The following is a 25,994-nucleotide window of genomic DNA, read 5'->3' as shown; positions in this document are numbered from 1 at the left end:
TTAAAAATAAAATAATTGTGGGGCCGGCCCAGTGGCGTAGTGGTTAAGATCGTGCACTCCACTTCAGCGCCCAGGGATTGCAGGTTCAGATGCTGGGTGTAGACCTATGCATTGCTTATCAAGCCATGCTGTGGCAGGCATCTCACATATAAAGTAGAGGAAGTTGGGCATAGATGTTAACCCAGGGCCAATCTTCCTCAGCAAAAAGAGGAGGATTGGCAACAGATGTTAGCTGAAAGCTAATCTTCCTCACCAAAAAAAAATAATAATAATAAATAAATAAAATAAAATAACTGTAAATTGCATGAGGCCTACAATCACAGTATTAAATCCTGAACTTACCATCTATTTCAATGATATATGTGAGAAATCCTAAAATAATATATTTTCATCCAAGTTCATATTAGAAAAAATTATGGTCATAATTTATGATAAATTATTCATATCTTTCAATGTAATATTACATATGTTATTTCATGAAAATTATTAATAAATTAAAACATAGATGGCATCCATCTTAAACTACCATTTAATTATTTAATATCCAGCATTACTCCCAAATAGAATTATCTTTTTTTAATTAACTTCTAGAATTTTATTTGTAAATTTTTATCAAAGCTTATAAGGCTATATTTTCAAGATCCCTAATTATGCACAACTTATTAAGATAAGAGTTTTTCCTTCAATCCTTGCTTGAGCTAGTTATACATCCTTGTTATATAGTCAGAGCAGTTTATTAGTAGACAATATTATGTAACATTGAGTTGGAGAATAAACAAGTAAGTATATCTGAAGTCACTGTTTGAAAAATCACTCAAAAGAAGAAAATAAGGTGAGAACCAATAGCTAATTTAGAACAATGCTCATTTGTATGTTAACTTGGCACTAAATTCTATTTTCCAAGCTTTTGTTTTAATTAACAATGAAGTAAGGTAAAAAGAAAAATAACGTGATGTCACTAATTCAAGAAAAAAAAATAAAGTTTGAAACAGGATTATAAGGAATATTTCTGGTAGCATCTAAGATAAATGAAATAATTGACTGGTTGTTTTAAGAGATACCTTGAAAATCAATGAGCCCAACTCTCTAATCTTACTAATGAGGAAACTAAGGTCCCAAAAGACTAAGTTATTTATCAAAAATCAAACCTGGAACTGAAACTTGGACACTCACTTAAGTAATCTTTCAAGTAACATGAGCCAAATTCAATCATTTATTCACATTTTTACTCCATCAATAGGTATTATCAAGCCCCTTCTGTATAGAAAGCATTCTACCAGGTGCTGGCAATGTAGAATTAAGAAAACTGAAATGTTCCTATAAACACATAAATTACTTTTTATACAGTAACGAATACATTTTTCTCATTCAAATGATGACTCTTTTAGTAAAAATAAGTTAAATGAATAATAATGATTTGCGTATTTAAACTTACTGTCAATAATAATCTCCCAGTCACATACTTAACTCCTCAACAATTCTCTCAGATTTTCATTGGAGATTTTAAGTACTGAAGTTGGTAAAGTCTCGACAAGTACAAATATCATCAAGATAAAACAAGAACATGAATTTATTATCAAGTCTGATGAATGATACTTCACATATATATTGTTTAGGTGCTAATTGTGATGACCCAACAGAAGAGCCAGATGCACTCCATTTACCAAAATTTTGAGTGTGTGAAAAATATCTGTAATGATGTTCTATTTCTGGCCAAATGAATTTGGAAGCAATGAATCCCATTTCTTCTCTGACAGTACATCACAGCATTGGTCAAAATATTTCAGAGATTATTAGCTTGTCAGGAAAAGCTCAAACTGATGAGAATTATCTGTAAAATCGTATATCCCTATGTTTGAAATTATTTCATGCAAAAATGTGAAAAACTGCAGAGGGTGCATATCATATTTTAAATGAATATGGAAAGTGTCAATATTTCATTTAAAGCTTTCATGAAGAATGATGGTGGAAAGTTAAAGTAGAACTCTATACTCAAGTAATATTTTAAAGATTGCAAGCCACATATACCAGTTTGGAATCACCAGCTGACAAACTGGCATGAAGAATCAAAGGAGATCCTACAGAAAGTATGACAACCTCACAGATTAGTTAAATGAAAATCTATCAACATGTAAAAATGAAAGAAAGAGAAAGATTTTTCTTGACTCTAATGGAAGGAGCCTGCTGGTGAATTTAAAAATGTTGATATAAACAGAAAAGTCTCAGAAACTGCTATAGAACATTGACCCAGATTGCTTGGAATTTGAGAAGTTTATCCAAGCACTAGAATATTTCATAAGAATGTGAAATACAATAATACTAGTTTTATTCACATCAACTTTATGGAAGCAGAAAGAGGCTTTCTGAATATCATTCTTGGCTCATCCTTGTAATCTCTTCTTGGAAATAAGAAATCGATGCATATGGAGGCAGTGGAAATACAAGAATAATAAATACTGAACTAAGAAATGAGTTCAACCTCCATATTTACAAGTCTTAAAAGATGTGTATGAGATAACCCAAAGTCAAAGAGAACAATTTTCTTACTTAATTATAATTATCCTCCAAATGTCCTCATATATGTTTTTTCTCTTGACTTTTTCAACACCATGATTACTGCCTGCTTGATACAGAGCAACATAAATATAGACCAATATAAAGTTGATATAGAGAAAGTTACAATTCAAAATACAATATCAAGTATCTCAGTTAGTTTGGGCTGCTATAACAAAAATAATATAAACTGGATGTCTTAAGTAACAAGAAATTTATTTCTCACAGTTCTGGAGGTTGGGAAGTCCAAGATCAAGGTGCCAACAGATCTGGTGTCTGGTGAGGCCACTCTTCACGGTTTTCAGAGGGCCATCTTCCCACTGTATCTTCACATAGTCAAGAGAGAGAAAGACAGAGACAGAGACAGAGGACAAAGAAAGTCAAAGCGAACACACATGAAGAGGCAAATACCTTGAAGTTGTCCCAAACTTTTTATTAGGAATCATAGAGTAAACCTGCAAACAAAATAAAGGGGAAGAAATGCTTTAAAATTGATGAGATCTCAAAATTTAAGAAACAAAGTAGTGTGTATGTTGAAAGAGTCTACAGGAAACCAAACAAAATAAGTGAGGGAAAAATTATATGACTTCCTGCTCAGGCTCTCAAGAAGCAACTTATAATATAGTAAACTGTTCACCAAAAATAAGTCTTAAAACTAGATGAAATTTTTAAAAGCCTGATGGATTTCATGTTTCTACTTAGTCATACGAAGAGCTGGAAAGAGTGTCACAGTCTTACAACAACAAAGCTCCAGGCAAATAGCACATTCACAACTGTGCTCGAATCTATCAAAAAGACAAAGTGGCAGGACAATCAATCAGTCACTGATCTCTGGAGAGGGAGTACCAGATGAGATATGGAATGTGAACATTTGTTTACATGTAACGCACAGAGCCAGGCTCAGGAATGAAGAATTCAGATAGGATGACCTGGTGGAGGCCTGGAGTGGGTCTTCCTTTGTGTTGCCCTTCTATGTGGAATGTTATAGAGACAACCAAGCACTCCCAGAGGTACCCAATGTTGGGACAAGGAACATCTGTCCGATTAAACCTCAGTCTTTGCAGGCACTGTGTCTCTGAGTCAAAGGACTGACTGTTTCTGTCCCTGTTCCTTCCACTCCTCATATCTAGCTCTGGGCTCAGCACTTATTCCTAGCCTTTCTTCATTAGTAGAGAACTTTTTGTTCTTTTATCCCAAGCTGCAATGACTTTCCACCAGAGTCCTCAGCACACCATTTTTGGGAGAAAATGTGGAGCCCTAGGATATTACAAATATAGGAAGGGTTTGCAAAATCTTCAAGACTTTTTCACGGTATAATTCACTAGGTACTCACAAAGAGTATTGGCCAGAGTCCTGAGAATGCATCCATCATGGTACACACCTTGGAGTGGAGAACAACAGAATTTGCCAGGACCCTTCTGCTTTAGCTTCCCTAGGAAACAAAAGCCTTTATCTGTGGGGAAGGGCAACAAAAACTGGATTCTGAGGGCACAGGTGTAAACTCCTTGCTGTGGGTGAAAGAGAACAGAAAAATATCCTCTACTAAATGGGAAGAAGTAAGAATAAGTGCTGAGCGCAGAACTAGAGATAAGGGAAGGACAAGATCACTGGGAAGTCCTATCCTCTGAGACGCAGGGACACAGTGGTTTAATCAGAATGTTATTAACCATCAGGGTAGCAGGTGAAAAGTACCAGCATTTACCTCAGGAGAGTTTCCTTTTCTCTACAGACAATCCTCATAGAAGTATCACATAAAAGGAAGACCTAAAGCTGAAGGTGGAGTAGGTCATCACAAGTTATGCCTTGAGGAATGTGTAGGCTGTGTTACATTCAATTATAGTGCTTAGCCTAGTAAGCACTATAATACTGCTTAGTATAGTAACTTAGGCTAGTATAGTGCTTAGTATAGTAACTACAGGTTAAATATAGTGCTCCCCCAACCACCACATGCACAGCTCAGAAATACTCCTAGTGTAGATTAGTTGAAACTACCTCACCAAAGGCTTAGCAGAAGGCAAGACAGACACATTTGCAGGTCTGAAATCCATTTATTTGCCTTTACTGTCCTAAAAAAGATATCCTGTTTCATAAAAATATTACAAAACATATGGAAAAGTCAGATAACACACAGCCAAGAAAGAAAAAAATAAGCAGAATTTGATTCAGATGTGAGACTTCCAGTTCAGCTCTGACATGTGAAGAGCCTGGAAGTCTCTTGTACCATTAGTAGAGGTGTGTTGCAGACAACTCTGAGGATTAAAAACTCCAGAGGAACTCAGTCGTAGGAAGGCCCCCACAATATTGTGAGATTTACCTCCAGGAGCTGAACTAGGTTTCCATAGTGAATACCAGAGAAAAATCCCCCTGGGCTTCCAGCAGGTGGATGAGAAAGGAATCATTTGAAATATGCCAGAGAACTCTGTTCTTCTTAACAAGACCTGCTCTCAGGGGAAACTAGTTAACCAGAACCCTAATCTGCTGGGGTTTTATCAGAGCCTAACTTACCTGAGGAAGGGAAATACCCAACTTTAACTAGCTTTCCTTCCATGTAGGGAAGGAAAATACCCCACTCCAGCCTACTCTAGCTATATTATCCCACCTAAGGGGGGAGAAAAAAACTGAGAAACGCTTGTGAAGTTCACAGTCCAGAGGCACAGGCTCTCTAAAATAGATTCATCTGATCATAGGACTATTTCAGAAGTATTTCAGAACACTTCCCTCTCCTCACACGTCATCATCACATTACTAAAGGCCTGTTTATAGAGTTCCTTTTACCTGGCACATTATATCTGGCTATCAAGAAAAAATTACAAGGCATACCAAAAGGCAAAAATCACAATTTGAAAATACAAAGCAAGCATCAGAACCAGATATGGCAGCGATGTTGGAATTATCAGACTAGGAATTTAAAGCAACAATGATTAATATGGTAAGGGAGACTGTAATGGCTCAAGTAGATAGCATGTAAGAACAGATGGGCAATGTAAGCAGAGGGATGGAAATCCTAAGAAAGAACCAAAAAGAAATGCTGGAGATAAAAAACACTGTCAAAGAAATGAAGAATGTTTTTGATAGGCTTACTAGTAGACTAGACATGAATGAGGCAAGAATCTCTGAGCAAGACAACATATTAACAGAATCCTCAGAAACTTAAAAAAAAAAGAGAACAAAGACTAAAAACAGACCAGAATATCCAAGGATTATGGGACAACATATGTGTAATGGGAATACCAGAAGGAGAAGAAAGAGAAAAAAGAACAGAAGTATTTGAAACAATCATGACTGAGAATTTCCCCAAATTAAGGTCAGACACAAAAACCACAGATCCAGAAAACTCAGAGAAAATCAAACAGGATAAATGCCCCAGAAAACCATACCTTGGCATCATTTACTAATTACAGAAAATCAAAAGTGAAGAAAAATACTGAAAGAAACAGAGAAAAAAAAATGTTTTTATATATTTAGGATTTATATATATAGGAAGAAAAATAAGCATTATAGCTGACTTCTCAGAAATCAAGCAAGCAAGAAGAATGGAGTGAAATATTTAAAGTGTTGAGAAAAAAACCCACCAACCTAGATTCTGTACCCTGCAAAATTATTCTTTAAAAGTGAAGGAGAAATAAAGACTTTCTCAGATGAACAAAAATTGAGGAAATTTGTTGCCAGAAGACCTGCTACAAGAAATGTTAAAAGTTCTTTAGAGAGAAGGAAAATTATGTAGGAGAAACTCAGATCTACATAAAGAAAGTAAGAGCATCAGAGAAGGAATAAGTGAAGGTAAAATAAACACATTTCTTTCTCTTATTATTAATTGATGTAACAGATAAATTGTTCAAAATAAAAATAGCAACAACATATTTGACTATGTATGCTTGTCTTCATTAATCATTTATATTCACAGCATAAAGAATCATAATAAGGGGCCTTCACAATAAACTCACCCTATTTTGAAAATAAATGGATCATATTTATGTATGAGAAATCCATTATAATGTGATACTGTCTATCCCACTGATATTATATCTAAACAAATGATTTTGAGTGCTCACTCACTCCCTAAGTGCTTATATTACCTTTTTTTAAACATCTCCCTAAATTTTTATTCATACTCATAGACTGCTAGAAAAATGAAAGTAATTCAATCCAGCTTAAAAAATATTCTTACTAAAATACCTTAGATTTTACTATCATAGCAGAAAACAATGAAACAATTTCCTAATAAAGAATTAACAGTCATTGCACTTAGTAGGTGGGAGATTTCAGAACTCTTCTCATCTTAACCTCTCCTATAAATGGGATATTATATATATTTATTAAAAGCTTCTATTTGGAATCAATTTCCAGACTCGCATGTCTAATTGTGGATATTAGATGTGAAAAGAGAGAGCTGATTTCATCACATGCTTGTTCCCCTTAATCCTCCTTCTGTGGCTATGTTTGCCCAGGATGTGCTGTCCCTTTTATTTTTGTCGTGGAAGATTTATATAGTGTTCCTTCTTGTTAAATATGTTATATGTGAAAATGTAATAGCCGTAAAATAAATGGAAAACAAGTACACAACGTTGCAAAGGATTGGGGAGCCAGGTTATCTTTCCCTGCCCAAAGAATTTCATAGCTCTCAAAATTTCTCTTTCTCTCTCTAGAAATCACTATCTTAAAGATGTTAGCAAATAATTCCATGTTTGTTTTTTTTCTTTTATAACATTCCCATATACACTTTTCAATAATTATCTAGGATCGCTGGAATCCTAAAACATTTTGTTTTGTGCTTTACGAAGGTCTTTTATTTAAGGATACATCTCAGAGAAGCAGGGCAAACAGATGGGAAGAAACCAGGGTTCCTTTAATATATATTTATATATATATTTTTTTTTCTGAGGAAGATCAGCCCTGAGCTAACATCCGTGTTAATCCTCCTCTTTTTGCTGAGGAAGACCGGCCCTGAGCTAACATCTATTGCCAATCCTCCTCCTTTTTTTTCCCCAAAGCCCCAGTAGATAGTTGTATGTCATAGTTGCACATCCTTCTAGTTGCTGTATGTGGGACATGGCATCAGTATGGCTGGAGAAGGGGTGCGTCAGTGTGTGCCCGGGATCCGAACCCGGGCCGCCAGCAGCGGAGCGCGCCAGCAGCAGAGCACGCGCACTTAACCGCTAAGCCACAGAGCTGGCCCCCAGGGTTCCTTTAAAAATAAGAAAACATGCCAATTTAAGTCTCTCATATTTCCATCCCAGTGGATAAAAATGGAAAAGTGATTTGAAAAATGAGATATCCTAGGTATAAATATCAGGCTTTTTATGCATTATTGGCTCAAAATAAAAATTATCATAGTCCTCCATTGAGTTACTTTTTGTAAGAATTTCTACATCTGATTATTTTCATGGAATAACCCTAGAGTGCCATTTACATCTCCCTGCCTCTCATCACCCAAGCATGACTCCCTCCATGTATCTGGTATACTTCTGAATATATGAAATATAGGACTTGTAGTCTGCTCCTGAATTATAAAAATAAATTCAATGAATGATCAACGCAATTAAATTGGTAGTTGATTTATGAAGCTAACAAGCTTCAATTTCTCCATGCCATGAAGAGGCTGATCTTTTGAGTGTATTTCAGTAGCTTGTGGGTCTTTCCATTCTGACTTTCCTCATGCTGTGAAATGATTTTTCTAGTCACGCTTTGATCCCAGGTTTGGCCCACATTCTCTCTCCTGGGGCCCTCCTAGATGCTGGCTGCTTCAAATGTTTGCTCCTGCATCACTTATTGTAAAATAGCAGGTGTCACATCCTCAATAATGTCACTGTGAGTGGGGAGATGAAATAACTTCCTTTTGCTGGGTGTTGACACCTCCTTCTTCTCTGCCTTTTAAAGGATTCTACCCCGTCCAGCTTCCCTCAATTTTCAAAGGGAGCCTTTGCAGTCTGAACACAGGGCAGCCTCCTTCACCAAAGGCACTCCCAAAGCACATGGCTGTGTGTTTTCCATTTACTCAATTATTACAAATTAAAACATACTTTCGATTTTCTCAAATTCCTGCTTATTATCACATTGTCACAGTGTTGTATAAACTGATGGTTTTTCTCCCAAACTTTGACCATCTTAACAAAATAAACACTACTGCTATAAATTAAGCAAGATTATGACATTTCTACTACCTTTTATTTCTATAGCATGGTCGCGATCACTGTTTGTGTACTACAGTTTTTCTTGGTATGTGTTCAATATTATATTGGTATGATATATCAGAGATTTATAATTCCAATTCAAAACCCTTGAGCCCAGATATATTTAAAAATTCAGCAATTTTCAGATTTCAGCCATAATACAATGCATACTCTTTTATTATATAACTTCCAGGGACGTTTGAGCCAGCACTAAAATCAAGTACACAGTTGTGCGGCGCTTAACAACAAGGATGTGTTCTGTGAAATGTGTCCTTAGGCAATTTCGTCATTGTGCAAACATCATAGAATGCGCTTACACAAACCTAGATGGTACAGCCTACTACACACCTAGGCTATATGGTACTAATTTTATGGGACCACTGTCGTATATGCGGTCCATCATTAACCAAACCATCATTATGCGGCACATGACTGTATTAAAATCACAGTATCAAAATCTTATGAATATTTAGTGGGGTAAATAAAAATCATAAAAGAATACATCAGTTGAGGTGGGATCTCATTTTTCATCAAATAAAATAAATACCGTAAATTTTCTGAGCTTTCTTGATTGCTGAATTGTGAATGAAACACTTTATATTAAACAGCACTTCATATTTTTTCCCAGCATAACATACTGTTTTTATTTGTATTTCTTTGCAAATATTTCCCCTTTATCAAAAACCTGTGCCTTCACATATACAACTATCCCAAAACATAAAGAAACCACTTCTTTTTTCCTTCAAGAGTTCAAAATTCAATGCCTCATGGAATCCTTTCTTAGTCTCTAGAAAAATGAATATGTTACCTAGTAAATGATACAATCAGCAATGCCCATATATGGTACTCTATTTAGAAAACATGTTAGCTCTCCCCTGAGATTCGAACATTTTAAAAGTGATTCATTTCTGCAAACCAAGCATATAAATTAATACACCTTTAACATAGTACGTTGTACTTGTTGAATATCTATTTATGGAGAGAAAAAAATCAATACATTTCATTAGATATTATAAATATTTTAGAATGTTCCAAAGTTTCAGAGAATGTAATTAATATGTTTGATATCGCATAAGTAGAAAGTAGCAGATGGCTATCAAACTAGGGATCTAGAACTATAATACAATCTTCCTTCCAATTAAACAGTTCAATTATTAATATTTCTATATAATTGCACAGACTTTTCTGAGGGAGAAAGTGATACTCAGCCAAAATAGCATAAGATATGTAACTGAAATAATGTTTTGTTTTGAAATGGTTTATATTTAAATAATATAAATCATTAAAAAGCCAAAAAACAATTACTGTCAATACTATTTTATTTAAATTTCTTCTAAACTTCTGAACTTATTTTCCAATGCAATAAACATTATGAATAAAAGTAATAAAACATATCCCAAAGGAAATTTAATATATATGTGCATTTTTATTTTTTCTTCAAAGTCTTAATTATAAAATTCCCAAACTCTTAATCTTTTTATCCTTTAAATATGTAAAATTATAATAATGGAATGGAAATTATAGGATAATGAGGAGGAATGAAATATGAGAAATTATGTTAAAATTTATTTAAAGTACTGTTTTCTTCTCAAATAATGTAAATTGATTCAATAACATCCTCCAAGCATACATCTCACTAAATGTAGAAGTTTGAGTATAGATGTCTCAAAATATGAATAAAGCAATTTTAAGATTCATACATATTCTTAAAAAGAGAGAAATGTAGCTTTGATCAATTGTAAACTCATATTTTTTAATGCTATTCAGAGACTGAATTTAACATTGTTTTAAGCAATGCTTTTTTACTTCACTCATGAAGACTATAATGCAAATTCAGAAAAGCTGTTTTTATAACCTGGTCCAAAATATATTTACATGTCAATTAATATACATATGATTTCCATTTCAAAGTTACGTGAGGGTAAACACACACACATATACACACACACTTCAAAGGACAAAAGCAATCAAATTCAGTTCAAATCAAATTGGTGCAATGTAAAGTTATTCTTCCAGTATAAATTATTTGAATTAAACCATACAGAAACTTAATAAATAGAAATGTTTTGTCTTAGATCATTCCTATATTAAATATTTTTTCATCTTTCACTGAAAATAAACTAAAGTTAACTGTATGTTTTATGTATGACTCTAATTCTATCCACAAATCAATACACATTCTTGAAGAACTCTGTGAGTAACAGAATCAGACAGTGTAGATGGACAACCATTTTGTGTAGAAGGTTATTGTTTTAGTACTGAAAACAGTGATTTTTAGGGGGCCAGCCTGGTTGAGTAGTGGTTAAGTTCACGTGCTCCACTTCGGCAGCCCGGGGTTCACAGGTTCGGACCCCGGGCATGGACCTATGTACCACTTATCAAGCCGTGCTGTGTCAGGCGTCTCACATATAAAGTAGAGGAAGATGGGCATGGATGTTAGCCCAGGGCCAATCTTTCTCAGCAAAAAGAGGAGGATTGGCAACAGATGTTAGCTCAGGGCTACATCTTCCTTACCGAAAAAAAAGAAAATAGTGATCTTTAAATGACAGAAAGACATTTCTATTTGAATTAAAAAGTACAAAGTCCATTTTGGTATTAACATTCAGGGAGTAATAATTGAAGCTATGTTAAGGGAAGCCATCCCTGAAGGAGAAACTATAGAATGATAAAGCTCTGAGAGAACATTTTAGGGGTCACCAAATTTTTTTTGGTTGGTGAGCAGATGGTAACTAGAAAAGAGTATTTAGCATGATCCAAAATGGGGGTGATATAAAGTGAAGTCAGAGCATATCTCTACAGAGGATATATATGAACATTGTTACATGGTGTTAGAGTTTTCAATATAATCATGGGAATAAACGTTTCATATATCTTTTCTACCAAGAAAAAGAGACAGAAAAAATATAGAGTGAAACTCTCCCAACACTCTAGTCTAAAAACTAGAAATTTCCATATGTTAATGGTCATGAGACATTTCTACTAACTACATCATTCATGGAGAATAGATATAGGAGTGCATTCTTTTAGTGTTTTAGTATCTGAAGCTATACAGGATTGACGATTCCAATATGGCACACTGCTGGAAAAAAACAGCTATCTGAATTTGCTCTGTACTTAGTCATAAGAATTGACATTTAGAAAAGAATGTATGTCCAGCAGTTCACAATAAACAGTTGCCTGCTAGGCATTATAAAATTTATGTCAATTTGTCAAACATATTCAAGTCTGAGTGGGGCTGCTCTCATACTGAAATTCTTAATTTTGAATAAGCGGCCTCAAATTTTTATTTTGCACTGAGCCTACAAATTATGCAGCCAGTCCTAGATTAATAGATCATAGTTCCTAACTCTAAAGATGAAACTGATAAAAATAAAAAATACCAAAACAAAATGAGAAAGATGACATCATTATATTTGTGTGCTCATTTCTCTTTTTGAAGCCTGACATTCCCAATGATAAATGAAGAGAAGAGATTTTTATGTAATCTAACTCAAGGCTGGAAAGGAATAGACATCAATTAAAATAGAATCACATAACATTTGAAGTTCTGTCTCACCCAGATATCAAGAATAGTCTCCATGAAATCTTTAGAAAGCATTCCAGAATAGAGCTTGAAACAGATGATATCTTCAGTTCTCTCCTCCTTTTTGGTGAATGGCCTTAAGCAAGAAATAAGGGATTTAATATAAAAGCAAAAACAGGAACAGGAAATAGCCCCATTTCCATGTTGCCAACTCCTCACTGAACGATATGAAAGAGACTTAGAACAAAAGCAGAAAATACCTAGAAAAAAGATACATAGATGTTCCTACACACCAGAGAAATAGTCTCTTGAAAAAGACACTTGTAGATACAGTGTGCTAGAAAGATACTGGGAAAAAAGTTGTTCTGCATTAACTGAGAAATTGATGGGAAAAAAAAGGTAGATGGACAATAAAGGTGCTTCCAGCAGGAAACAAGTGCCCATATTCATAAACTCACAAAGAGAAATTTCTGTCTATATTAGAAAAGGTTTGAAATTTTTGATTGATAAGTGCTACAATATCAACCTTAAACTCTACCACAATTACAAAACCAATTCCATAGAGTCAATGGACTACTCAGGTGGAATTAATAATCTATCCTCCAGTTTGGGCTGAAGAATGACCAAAGGAAGGATTAAAAATTGAGACCACTTAAGTGGGATTTGAATGTTAAAATTAGGGCCTAAGACCACTTGTGTCAAGTTGACAATTGTTTGTTTCAGGATTTTTTGAGGGGGGGGGGGTTAGGAAAAGAAGGTTATGAAGCAAAATGACAACAACCACAACAAGTAAAATGTCATTGTTTCTTTAGGAAATAAAGAAACCAAAGCACACCATTGTTGTACCAAAATATCAGCTTGCTTACTTAAGCAAAAGCTCATTTTTTAGATTAAAATTTGTTTTCCAACACTCACTTCAAAATTTTTGCCAAGCAATTTCCACAAAACCAAAAAATTTCACAGACTGGAGCCTGCCCCATGTCTGTGTCTGTTCCTTTATGAACAATATATTTTGATAGCAGATTCTCAGAAACACATTGAGGGCTTGTTAAAACAAGGAATGCTATGCCCGATCCTCAAATATCTGAGTTAGTATGTCTATGGGGGGGCTAGAAAATTTGCATCTCTGTAAGTTTCCTGGTGATGCTGATGCGCTGTTCTGGGGACCATATTATGGGAACCACTACTTTGTTATATAAACCAGTGTGACTCAAGGCTCTTCTACCCTTGCAGCCAAAAATCTCCTAAATGGTCAGATTTAGAATTTTCAGTGTTGTAAGAGAATGATTTTTCGAGGCAGAATTGTAGTTTTTGAGGAAGTAAAAACCCCAGTTGAGACTGATGTTTCTGAAATGACTATAGATATTATGTAATGCAATAAATAGAAAGTTTCATTGCAATTTATTCTTCCAAACCAAAATATTCTACAAATTGAAGCAAGTACTTATGACTCACAACTTCCTCAGAGAGGCAGAAATTGGTGTATCAGAACACTTTAAGTGTTAATAATACGTAGATAGAGTGAATAACTTAATTATATAATGAAAGTAACTAAAAAGAATGAAATTAACCATTTAATCTAATACCATTCCTTTAAACAGCTAGCTACCCGAGAATTCCAAGACTTCATTTGGAACACAAATCACTCTGAAATGTGTCTGGGAATAATGAAAAACAGTTAGGGTAGAGCAAATATAGTGATTATTAGGAAAATATTTTGATGATAAGAATTAAATAGTTTTATTGAAAACGTGATTATTTGACAACCTAAATCAATGAACAGGTACACACACGGTAGGTCTGTTTCATTATTGGCAGGAAATGAAGAATTTATATTTCTTAAATCCAAGCAGTCAATATCTGCCTTAAGGCATACAAATATTGGACTCTTCTGACTGCTCATTCTTCTTTGATAAAATAAGCAGTGGGGAACAACGCTGCTCATATCCTGCCATGGTTAGTCTTTGAATACGAAAGTCAGAGCAGAGTGAATAGCCCTGTCAAACTTATTCACAGCAGGAATTTCAGCTAATGAGTTCCACAATTCTGGATAAAGTTTGAAAGAAATCCTTGGCCTCTTTAGAACTGATCTACGGAAATATTTTAAACAAACATAGTTTTATAATCATTGCTCTTCCTATTATGTCTTTGATTTCCTCTTAAAATTAACCGCTGATCAGCTTTCTGTCACTATAGTTTTCTAGACTTTCCTACAAAGGAACTCATACAGTACGTAGCTTTTAGTGTCTGGATTTTTTTCATTTAACATACTGCTTTTGAGATTCATGTACATTGTTGGATTTACTATTCCTTTGTATTGCTGAATAGCGATATATGTAATGTAGATACCACACATGTGTTTGTCCAATAATATTGGAAATGTGCAGCTGCCTGAATAAAGCTATACTAGACATTCCTGTATAGGTCTTTGTGTAAACATGTTTTCCTTTCTCTCAGATAAATACCTGCGAGTTGGATTGCTGGTTCATATACTTAATTGTCTTGTTGGCTCCATCGAAAATGAAAAACTGATCTCTAAAAGTACTGTGCTATTTCTAACTTCTGCCAGAAATATGTAAAGTTTCCATATCATCATGAATACTTGGTATTGTCAGTCTTTAAGTTTAACCATTCTAGCGAGTGTATGCTAGTTTTTGCATGTTGGTTTTAATGTGCATTGTTCTGATGACTCAGGATTTTGAACATCTTTTCGTGTGCTTATTTGCCATTTAAGTTAATTCTTTGGTGAGGTATCTGTTCAAGTTTTCTTCCCATTGTTTTTTCAAATTGTTTATTTTCTTAATATTGAATTTAAAGAGGTTTTTTGTATTCATTCTGGGTACAAGTCCTGTTCATATGTGTATTGTAAATACCGACTACCAGTCTGAGACTTGCCTTTCCACTTTCAGAATAATGTCTTTCTAAGTAAATAATTACTTCAGTTCCATTTTTTAAAAAAATATTGAGTACCTACAGAATGCCAGTAATAAAAGTTGGGAATGCAAAGATAAACGAGATAAGTCTCTGCCATGTAAATGCTTATAGTCTAGTGAGTGGGTAGGGTATAATTGAAAGGGAGAGTTTTAATGTAATGCAATAAAGTGCTCTATTTGAGATATGCTATAGGAGTACTGAGGAAGGAGATCTAATCCAAGGTAACCCAACCTCAAACAAGGAAAGGATTCAGAGCACTTAGTACAGGTAAAGAACAGAAGGAGCATGCCATGGAAAATTAAGAGTGCGAGCAAAGGCACATAGCGTTTAAGAGGTGAGTGAGGCTTTGGTCAGATCTGGCTAGTTGCGAGCCTTGAATACCATTCACTTAAACAGGACTCCATACTGAGAGCGTGGTAGACATTGATTGGGTTTAACCAGGTGAGTTCTGTGGCCATATTTTTCTGACACAGTTCATATTGGAAGAAGTATAAGCATGATCTGAATTAGAGACAAGATTGAAAATGGGCAGAACACATAAAAAGACATCTGCTGGAGAGATTGATTAGTGCATGTATCAGGTCAGTATGGTTAGAAAGGGAGATCTGATTGAAGACATATATTGGAAATATCTATAAGAGTTCATGACGAATTGAGTGGTAATATCAGTATATAGAGGGAGGCAAATAAAAAGGGAATTCTAGGAAAATTCCAGGGTTCTGATTTATGTGGTTTGCGTGATTGTGGTATTTCTCCTCTGATATACATGGTAGAAGGAGGCCATGAAATATGATCTGAATCTCACTTTTAGTGTTTCAGAAGTTATCTCTGCTCTTTCTCCTTTTTGCTTACTCCTTTTGGTTTAAGCCCTAGTTGGAAGCCCCGCCCTGGACAATGATCTATTCTCTCTGTTCATAACCTCATGTTTCTTACTGTTCATTTGATTGCCAATTATGCTTTCACCCTCTTCAATATTGTCTTCTTTTACACCAGTGCTCAGCAGTTCTCAGTGGGTCAGCTCACACTACTCTCCCATTCAGCCCCGGATACCCAAACCCCAGAGCCTGGACCAGGTAAGTTGAGAAGGAGACATATAGAAGAACTAAGGATGGATTTGGGGAAATTATGATGAATCCAGTTTTGAATGTTTTGATCTTGGTATAAAGTAATTTAATTATAAGAAGGGTATGGGAAATAATTAAAACCACATCTGGAAAGTGTTTCCATAACTACCTTATCTAATGTATCAAGCCTCTCCTTCTGTCACTCTCTATAACATTCTCAGACTTTATTTCCATCACAATGCAAGCAGTATATGGAGTAGACAGGATACAAGCAATGGAACGCATGTATGGAATGTGTGTGGAATGAGACAATGGAATGTCTCATGCTTCTCTTTCTACCTTATATCATACCTTGCTTACCTTGAGTTCAAAATAAAGCTTCCTTATTTTGTCTCCTTCATCCCTTAAAATGTGTTCACAGGAGGAAGTTCTTTCTAAGGCACTGAATGAAAACTCAACAGGTCTGTGACTGTTATGGTCACTCATAGAAAGTTCTATAATAACTTTAAATTACAAATTTCATTTCAGTAATTTAAATGTCCAGTCCTAGATAAGAATTAAATTCCATCCTGTCTAAAGGTAAACCTTATCCACAAAACTGTGGTTTCAGAATACAACAGAGCTTTTCCTTCCAACCTCCTAACTGGGGTTTCTGAGTTTCCAGCATTGTGGCAGAGGATGATATCAAAGGAGATGGAAGAAGGACACATGCTAATTTACTGGCATTTAGTTTACTTATTCTCTGGGTCAGACCTATGGTTAAAACATTTCTTTCATAAATATATGAAATTATATATATGTGTAATTATATGAACATTTTCATTGTGAATTATAAGTGAATTTATAATTATAAATAAGCAAAATATATGTAATTATAAATATATTAATAAATATCTGTTTATATATTTGTTTATATATTTTGCTAATTATAAGATAATTATTAAGATATGATCTCCTAGAAGGCAGAGATCTTTCCTGATTTTTAACCACTGTAGCCTTGGTTTCTAGAAAAGTGCCTGGCATATAGTAGATATATTAAATAAATATGTATTGAATGGATTTTAATAAATGTGAGCCTAATCATCCAGCACTGAAATTAACAGGCAAGTTGTAGACCAGTCATCTATTTTTGGGAGTAGCTGATTATAGAGGATATTTAAAATATGAAGAGTCAATGAGTACTCAAAGGGAGGGCATGTAGATTGAATGGAACCAGAGTTCTAGGGGAAGGTATAGAGAACGAGCCCATGAAGTAGACAACTGAGGTACGGTGAGTGAGTTGGCAAGAGAAATAAAAGACTGTTCTCACGTAAATTAAAAAGAAAAAGAATGTTTTGAGCATGAAGAACAATTATATCAAACATCACAGAGAGTTGTTGATCCCACGGTTGGGCAGAAATTTACAGCCGTGCTTGTCTCCTAGGTTGTGGATTGGCGCTAGATTGAGACTGATAGGGAAGCTCCCAATAATAATACTGTAAGATATTAGAATTGACTACTTCACTCATGGCAGCTGACAAGATACTGAGTTTAGCATTATGGGGAGTTTTGATACGATGGAGATAAAAATCTCTGGAGTAAGTGCAGAAAAGATTTAGAGTAATTTACATAGAAATGAAAGTGTCCAAAGATGATTGAAGGCAGGAGTTGGAGTGGAGTAAAAGGCTTTCTTCTAGGTTAGAAAATTCTCAAGCACTCTGAGATGGCAAACTAGAAGTCCATAGATGATACTAGAAAGGTACTATGTTGACTAGATCTGTCCATAGGATAAAAGAGATATTTGTCTCCATTCCAAGAAAATCTGTAAATTGGGGCACAACCTAGTTTGCTATTATTTGCTTGCTTGTTTGTTTTGTATATGCAGGTGAAATAGAACATTTGGCACAGAGGAAAGAGATATTTGGAAGATGTTCCTTAATAATGAAATGAGATTGAAGGAAACAGGATTTGAGGGGTGACGTTAAGGATTTGAGGATAGAGTAGGAAAATGTAGAACAGTAAGGAGACAAGGCAAGAATGTCAGGTAATTAAAATGTGACCAAAAGAGGTAGGACAGTGGCTTGCCTTTTGAATGGTCACTGTGAATAGGATTGGAAACCCCTGGACTTTACCAGTTTCAATTTTCCTAACTTGCTGACTAGCAGGGTTTTTTTTCCTTTAAATCTGTGGCAAATCTGGTTTTCTGTGGTTACACAAACTGTTTTTCCAATTACAGAAAATTTTATTTTCCCTACATATACAATTATACATTGACCTCCATGTCAGAGGACAACAGAGTAAAAGTTTTTCATTTCCCTTTTGATCACAGAAATAAACTTCAGATAAAAATATATCATGCGACAAATATATCCACACAAAAGCAAAGAAAACTAGATGAAAGAGATTTGTGCCAAACTATTACAAGAGAAATACATAATACAATACCATGAAAGAATGAAGAATCGATCATATTTAAGTGTTTAAATATAATTTTGCTGAACTCGAGCAATATAACTGCTATACTTATTCAGACAAAAAATTTTAAGGATTATAGTTAGATTAAAAAATAGAAACGGTCAAGTCCACGTATTAATCTTGTGTATGTCAAATTAGCACACCAGTTGTTCGAACTCTCTAGTTCAAACTATTTTGAAATGATCAAATTTACATATGCATAAATATTTTCAAATTCTAATTCTAATTTCAGTCCTATCAGCAATATATAAAAATGTTCATTTAGTCTCAGCACTGTTGACACTAGATACTGACTTTAAAAACTGCATGTTTGAGGGACCAGCCGGGTGGAGTAGTGGTTAAATTTGCCCGCTCTGCTTTGGCCGCCTGGAGTTCGCCGGTTCGGATCCTGGGAGCAGACCAATGCACCGCTTGTCAAGCCATACTGTGGCAGCATCCCATATAAAGTAGAGGAACATGGGCACAGGTGTTAGCCCAGGGCTGATATTGCTCAGCAAAAAGAGGAGGATTGGCATCGGATGTTAGCTCAGGACTGGTCTTCGTCACACACAAAAAAAACCCTGCATGTTTGATATGGAGAATTTTATTTTATTGTGATCTTTTTGTTCTCAGTGTGAAAATGCTCCTGTTACTTATTAAATGTTTTAATTTTTATGCATGTAAATTTTCTATATATCTTGCTACCTTTTTAATTTAGTCTTGGCATTTTTAATTTATTAATTCATATTTTTACTCTGTCATATTTGTTGTATACATTTTTCTGGCTTGAAATTTGCCTTTAACCATGTTCTTAATTTTTAAACATATTAAAATATAAAGTTTTAAGGAATTTAAATGACATATATTATTCACATAATTAAATGTACCAATCATTTCCTTTACAAACTCTTTATTTCTCTTCTCCTTATATATTCTATATTTGAACAAGATTTAATAACATTCACCTGTATTTCTTGTCCTCATTTACTATGACTTTAGTTCATTTTTAATTCATTGTGATTATTTCATGTGGATTGTGTTCATATTTATATTTTCTAAATAATTAATCATTTGTTCCAACTGCTTGCATTAAATATTTCATTTTCCCAAATTCGATGCCACTTTATGCCTGCATTTTATTTTAAAGTATAATAGCATCAGTTTATATATTAACTGTAAGTAGAACATTGCCAGTACCACAGGAGAACTCCTCGTGCCCAGTCTCAAACTAACCTTGTTTCAGCCACACAAAATCATCAGCCACCTACACCCACTACCAAAATCATCACTATCCTGGCTTTCATGGTAATTTGTACTTTGTTTTCCTTTGTATTTCTATCATCTAAGTATGCATTCATAAATACTATAGACTCAATATTTTTTAAACGTTATATACATAAAATTATATATTGTGCATTTGTTTGCCTCTGTTTTTTAAACCCAATATTTTTTGTGAGATACATTTACGTTGTTGAATATAACTGTATTTTTTTTACCTCTTTTCTTTCTGTTTAGTGTTCTATTGTTTGAATAAACCATAATTTACTCATTCATTCTACCTTATGGGCATGAGTTGTTACCTATTTGTGGTTATTATGATTAATGCTCCTCTAAACACTCTTTTACCTTTTACCTCTTTTACCTACTCTTATTCCTTGATGCACATATATGCACATGCCTTTTGGATATTTATACAGCGGAGAAACTGCTATGTCATTGTGTATGAATATGTTAAACTTCGGTAGATGCTGCCGAAGAGTTTTCCAACATGATTGTTGCAAATTACATTGCTACCAGTTGTATGTGAAAATGCAAAATGTGAAAATTCAAATTTAATTTTATTTGTGTTTTTAATTTTATTTATTCCAGAGGGTATGTAATACTATTTCATTGTGGTTTTAATTTGGGTTTTCCTGAGAACTATTAAGGTTAAGCATCTTTTCTTATGTTCAATTAATTAATATTTGGATATCTTCTTTTGTAAAATGCCTATCAAGCCTCATGTCCACTTATTTATTGGGTTGTCTTTCCTTATTGATAGTTGAGGTGATCAAATTTCATTTTCCTTTTTATTATGAACATCCAGTTGACCCAGGATCATTTATTGAAAATAAAATATGCTCCCCACTGCTCTGCAGTGCAATCATGGTCATAGAGTCCCTCTATGCCTGGCCCAGTTTTTTAATATATATATACATATACACACGTATATGTGTGTATATGTATATATATATGTATATGTGTATATATGTATATATGTATATAGTGTATGTATATATATATATACACACACACTAAAGCTACAAATTTTTATGACAAAGCTGGTATGAGTTAAAAAAAATTCAGCCTGTCAGATCTCAATTTCTCTTTGTTGTTAGTAATCAGCTAGATTTCAGGAATATTCCTGTCTTTGAAGAATGACTTTATAATATAATAAGTATCTTACAAGGATACTGAATGAATTGACAGTGAGTCCTCTAAGGTTCGGTTTTATATTTCTTAAAATAATTTGAAAATCTTTAAATTTTTTATTGGAAAAAGTACCTGTAAAAAAAAACTGTAAAAAAATTTTACAGTTTGTTGCTCTTAGGGAATTTCATTCATGGAACCATAGATTACAAACAGTATGACATTGAAATCTACCCCTACCTCAGTAGATAATAACTCAAATGGTATGCAGGGTTTAATTTTGAAAGCCTCTATTTGTGCTTTGAAATATCTTGTCTTATAAAAAGAATCTTTTGATTTGTCTTCTATTTTTTTAATGGATAAAATCATGTTTTCTATTGGAATCGAAAGACATTGAGAAGGTATGGTTTTATTTCATTTAAATATGTGGAAACATTCAAAAGAACCAAAAATAGAGATAACTCTGTTAGTGAGTTTTGTCTTGTAAAAATTTACCAACAAATAATGTGTGTAAAGATATTTTGATGAAATGTTTGCTGAAACGTGTAAACATTTCAGTATGAAAGTAATTAAAATTCGGAATGTCTTTATTTAGCTGAATTTGCTCTGACATTCCCAAATACTTCAGTAATTGTAGAAAATTAGTAATATTTTGGCTTAAAGAACAAGTCAGTTGAAGATGTCAACAATTTCAGATTTATTAAACACTATGCAATTTTGACATTTGCAGGAAATGTAAAAAACAAAAAGCCATAAAATATGTTACCTTCATTATTGAAAGGCACAGCTCGCTATTTTTCTCTCTCTAATCTTTCCTCTCTTACCCCCACCTTTGGAAAATATATTCAACGAAATATTTATGCATACATAAAAGTACTAAGAATCCAATATTATTAAACTTATTAAAAACCCAATATTATGAACTTCTGAATTTAAAGCCGGTTTGGATGTCTGTTTTATTTTTTTTATTATTCACACAAAATTGTTTCTTCAAAAACAATTTTTCATTGTTCACTAATTTTTCTCACATTTTCTTTGCTCTCATTTTTGAATTTCTCTTTTATTTTCAGTTTGGAACTCTTCTGATATACATTTTTATTATTAATGTAAAAACAGCTACAAAATGCTTATTTTCTATAAGGAAAATGCTTAACAATATGGATATAAGTATAACTTGAAATCTGATTTTTTTCATATCTACAATTCTTACTTTCTATCTCTGCAAAATAAGTGACTGCATTACTCATTGACCTAAATATATGTTTTTACTTTTTGAAAATATTTTCTTATAAATTCTACTTAATTTTATTGTAATAAGAGAATATGCCCCATGTGATTACTACTATTTGAAGTGGCAAGTCATCTACTAGTTTAAATTATTCTCATCATTCTTTCACTCATTGCCATAAAGTGTATTATTACCATGATTTCTAGAGGTTAGTTTCAGATGTTTGGAGCTGCTTTGTCATATGGCTTGGATGCAGCCGACTTGAATTATGCCTTAGGTCGCACATGCCCCTTTTGACACACCGTGAACAGTTTTTATAACCACATTTTCTTCTCCATCTATGCTTTTCTTTTTAAAATTCAGAGTATTATTATCTCTCATTAGAATATATCAGTAAGTACATCTCCTTACCTCAATCCTTAACTACCTTTAACTCATGTTGTACACTTTCATCAAATAATCACATTAAAATACAGATTTATATGGTCCCACACTTTTCCTTTTAGACATGTTTCATTGACTTTCCTTTGCCAATCTGAAGTCCAAGCTCCATAACAATTCATGAAAAATCTCACTATGTTCTTCTATTGTCACCCCACTTACTATGCAGCAATTGCATATCAGTTATGACCCCATTCCTTTCACTATTTCTTTCTACCTGGAACTTTGTCAAACTCTTATTTATCTTGAAAAGCCCTTTTCAGAAACCACTTACTCCTTAAAACTTTGCCTAACGTGCCCACTGAATTGAGAAATCAAGACTAATTACAATTTTCTCTCTTCTATTTTATTATACTGCATTATATATAATAATAATTATATATGTGTGTATTCAAATTTTTGCAATGTAGTGTTATAATTATATTGTTGTTTTCCATTATATTTAATTTACTAGAGTTCCAAACACCTGGAACTTTATTTTCTCGCCCACCACTGCACTTGGCTTATACAAGGCAAAGTAACTACATGCCCACTTAGCAAAACTGAAATAAACATGCATTTTTATATTAGTAAGTATGATGTATTTCAATACACCCCACAAAACTTAAAGGCAATAAACTAATTTTATTTGATCAAGCAATATTCTGTTAAAATAAAACTTACCGTTTAAGGAATTGGTTGTAACTCAGAAATACACTTCATAGCAGCATTCATTCTCAATAGTAAAACGTGACGTTACTTTAAATGTACATCACATTCACTTAATTAATCTGTCATATCTTATTAAAATCTGCCTTGTTCCTAATAGGAAATATAATATTGATCATACCATCATGAGATAAGCAAGCTGTAGTGGGCTGAATGACGGCCTCCAAAAAGATACATCCACCACCTAACCCCCCAGACCTGTGAATCTTACTTTATTGGAAAATCAGAGTGTTCAGTCAAGGATCTTGAGATGGGGAGATCATCCTGGAGTATCTGGTGGGCTCTAAATTCAGTGTCAAGTATCCTATAAGAAATGTCAAGTGTCCTATAAGAGACACAGAGAAGAGATGCACAGAGAAGAGGAGGAGGCAACGTGACCACAAAGTTTGGTGTGATGCAGCTACAAGCCCAGGAATGCTGACAGCCCCCAGAAGACGGAAGGGGTAAGGAATAGAATCTCTCCTAGAATCTCTGGAGGGAATGTGGTCCTGCCAACTCCTTGATTTCCCATTTTTGGCCTCCAGAAAGATGAGAATAAATGTCTGTTGTTTTCAGCCACACAGTTTGAGGTAATTTGTTAACAGCAGCTATAAGAAACTAATCTAACAGTATTTAAGAGGCGCTTTCTTCAAATTTAATTAATTATAAACAATGCAAATGATAAATAACTAAGAACTTTAAAGTTCCCTTTTAAATGCGTAGGTGATAACATTTTCATTAATAAATCAGAAATAACTGTGTGTGTTCTATACTACCAAGAAGTTGAAGTAAGGTGGTAGTCAAATCAATGTTATTTTATAACGACTAAACACCAGATTAGTCATTAAAATAAAATAAAATAAATAAGCCTCATTTAACACTTAGGATTTTCTTTCTTATACAAAATACTGTGTTTTTCTCTCAGGAATATTTAAGCAAGTAATAGTGAGGATTGGATTTGGAATTTATAAAAATAAGACAAATTAATATAAACAGTATATAATGAGACCTCCTCATTCATGCTGATGTATTTTCATATCCTCTTACATGTTGCAAGTGTTAATCCAGGCATCCTTTTCTGCTTTCCACGCCACTACTACATCAACTTGTCACCTAAATAACTATAATTAAGCATTCTTTCTACTTGCTGATTACAGTATGCTTATGAACATTCCCACTGGATTTAACAGCCTCTTTCATAACATCTACAGTAATCATCACAAATTATAATGTCTTTTTTTGCTGAAGACTTCTTAAATAATCTAAAATTTAAATTGAACAAGTCTTTGATTATTGCAATCTAAAGTTCAACAGGCGCTTAGTCAGAAGGTGTAAGTATCATATCATTGACTTCTACTAAGCAATAGGATAACATATATCCAGGGAAACAAATACTTAAACTCTTTGGTCATTAATCCATGTCATTTTAAAAATTAACATTTGCCTATAACCTGGAAAAATTTTTCGTCGAAAGTAGCAGGCTAACAAAAGGTGTTATTTTTGAACCGAGCATTTACAACATCCACACGATCCATTTCTGGGGACTTTAAGATGCATCTAGTTAATGTGCAGAACACTAAAATTTGAGTCAAGTAAAAGTTCAATAAGCACATACTGAAGTTATTATTTAATTACGTCCCTATTATTCATAGATACAAAAGAAAAACGCCGTGCTATTTCAAGTCCAGATTTCCAAGATATGTATAGATTTTATTCTGACTGTCTTTAGACCTGGGCAGGAAGAGCTACTCACAAGCCTCATGATTTATAAGGTTGTTTAAATCACACGTACATACACAAACACACACATCACTATAAAATGCATATGCCCCTCCGTCACTTAGGATTCAGAGTATAGAAAGCTGATGTGATCCCGGCCTTAAACATCAGTTCTTGCGACTCACACCCTTTCGTTTTCAGAGAAATGTCTTTCCACTTCTCTTGCCCTATGAACATGAAAAAAAAGGCAGCTGAGCTCTAAGGCCATCATGGCTTGTGGTTTTCCACTGCCAATATAAAGCGTAGACATTTATCTGTAGGGTGAGAGCAAGAAATTTAATTATATAAATGTATACTCATATTTGAATTCTGCATATCTTTTTTATTTGCTCAATCTATATTTCGGGCTCATTATTTCTTTGAGCTACTCCATGAGAGGGACATGGCTCAATACATAGGGGAAACTATATCAAGTAAAGGTTTAGAGTAGGTGATTGGATCAATTTTAAATTTCTGTGTGAATATACTTATATATATATCTTTTGAATATTAAGTAAAATTTACAACTCTTTACTACAAAAAATAATTATATTGTAGCATATCACATAAAGGACCACTATCTGAGTTGAGAACCATATAGATTAGATGAAAGCCTTTATGTTAACAAAACATGTGATATGTCCTGATTTCATATACCTGGCAACTTATCATATTTTAAATGATGTCGGGCCAGCCTGGTGGCGTAGTGGTTAATTTTGCACTCTCCACTTGGGTGGCCTGAGGTTCGCAGGTTTGGATCCCAGGCAGGGATCTACGCACCGCTTATCAAGCCA

This window comes from Diceros bicornis, chromosome 23 (genome assembly GCF_020826845.1).
Source record: "Diceros bicornis minor isolate mBicDic1 chromosome 23, mDicBic1.mat.cur, whole genome shotgun sequence".
In the NCBI taxonomy this organism is placed as follows: domain Eukaryota; kingdom Metazoa; phylum Chordata; class Mammalia; order Perissodactyla; family Rhinocerotidae; genus Diceros; species Diceros bicornis.
This window is presented reverse-complemented; position numbering follows the sequence as displayed.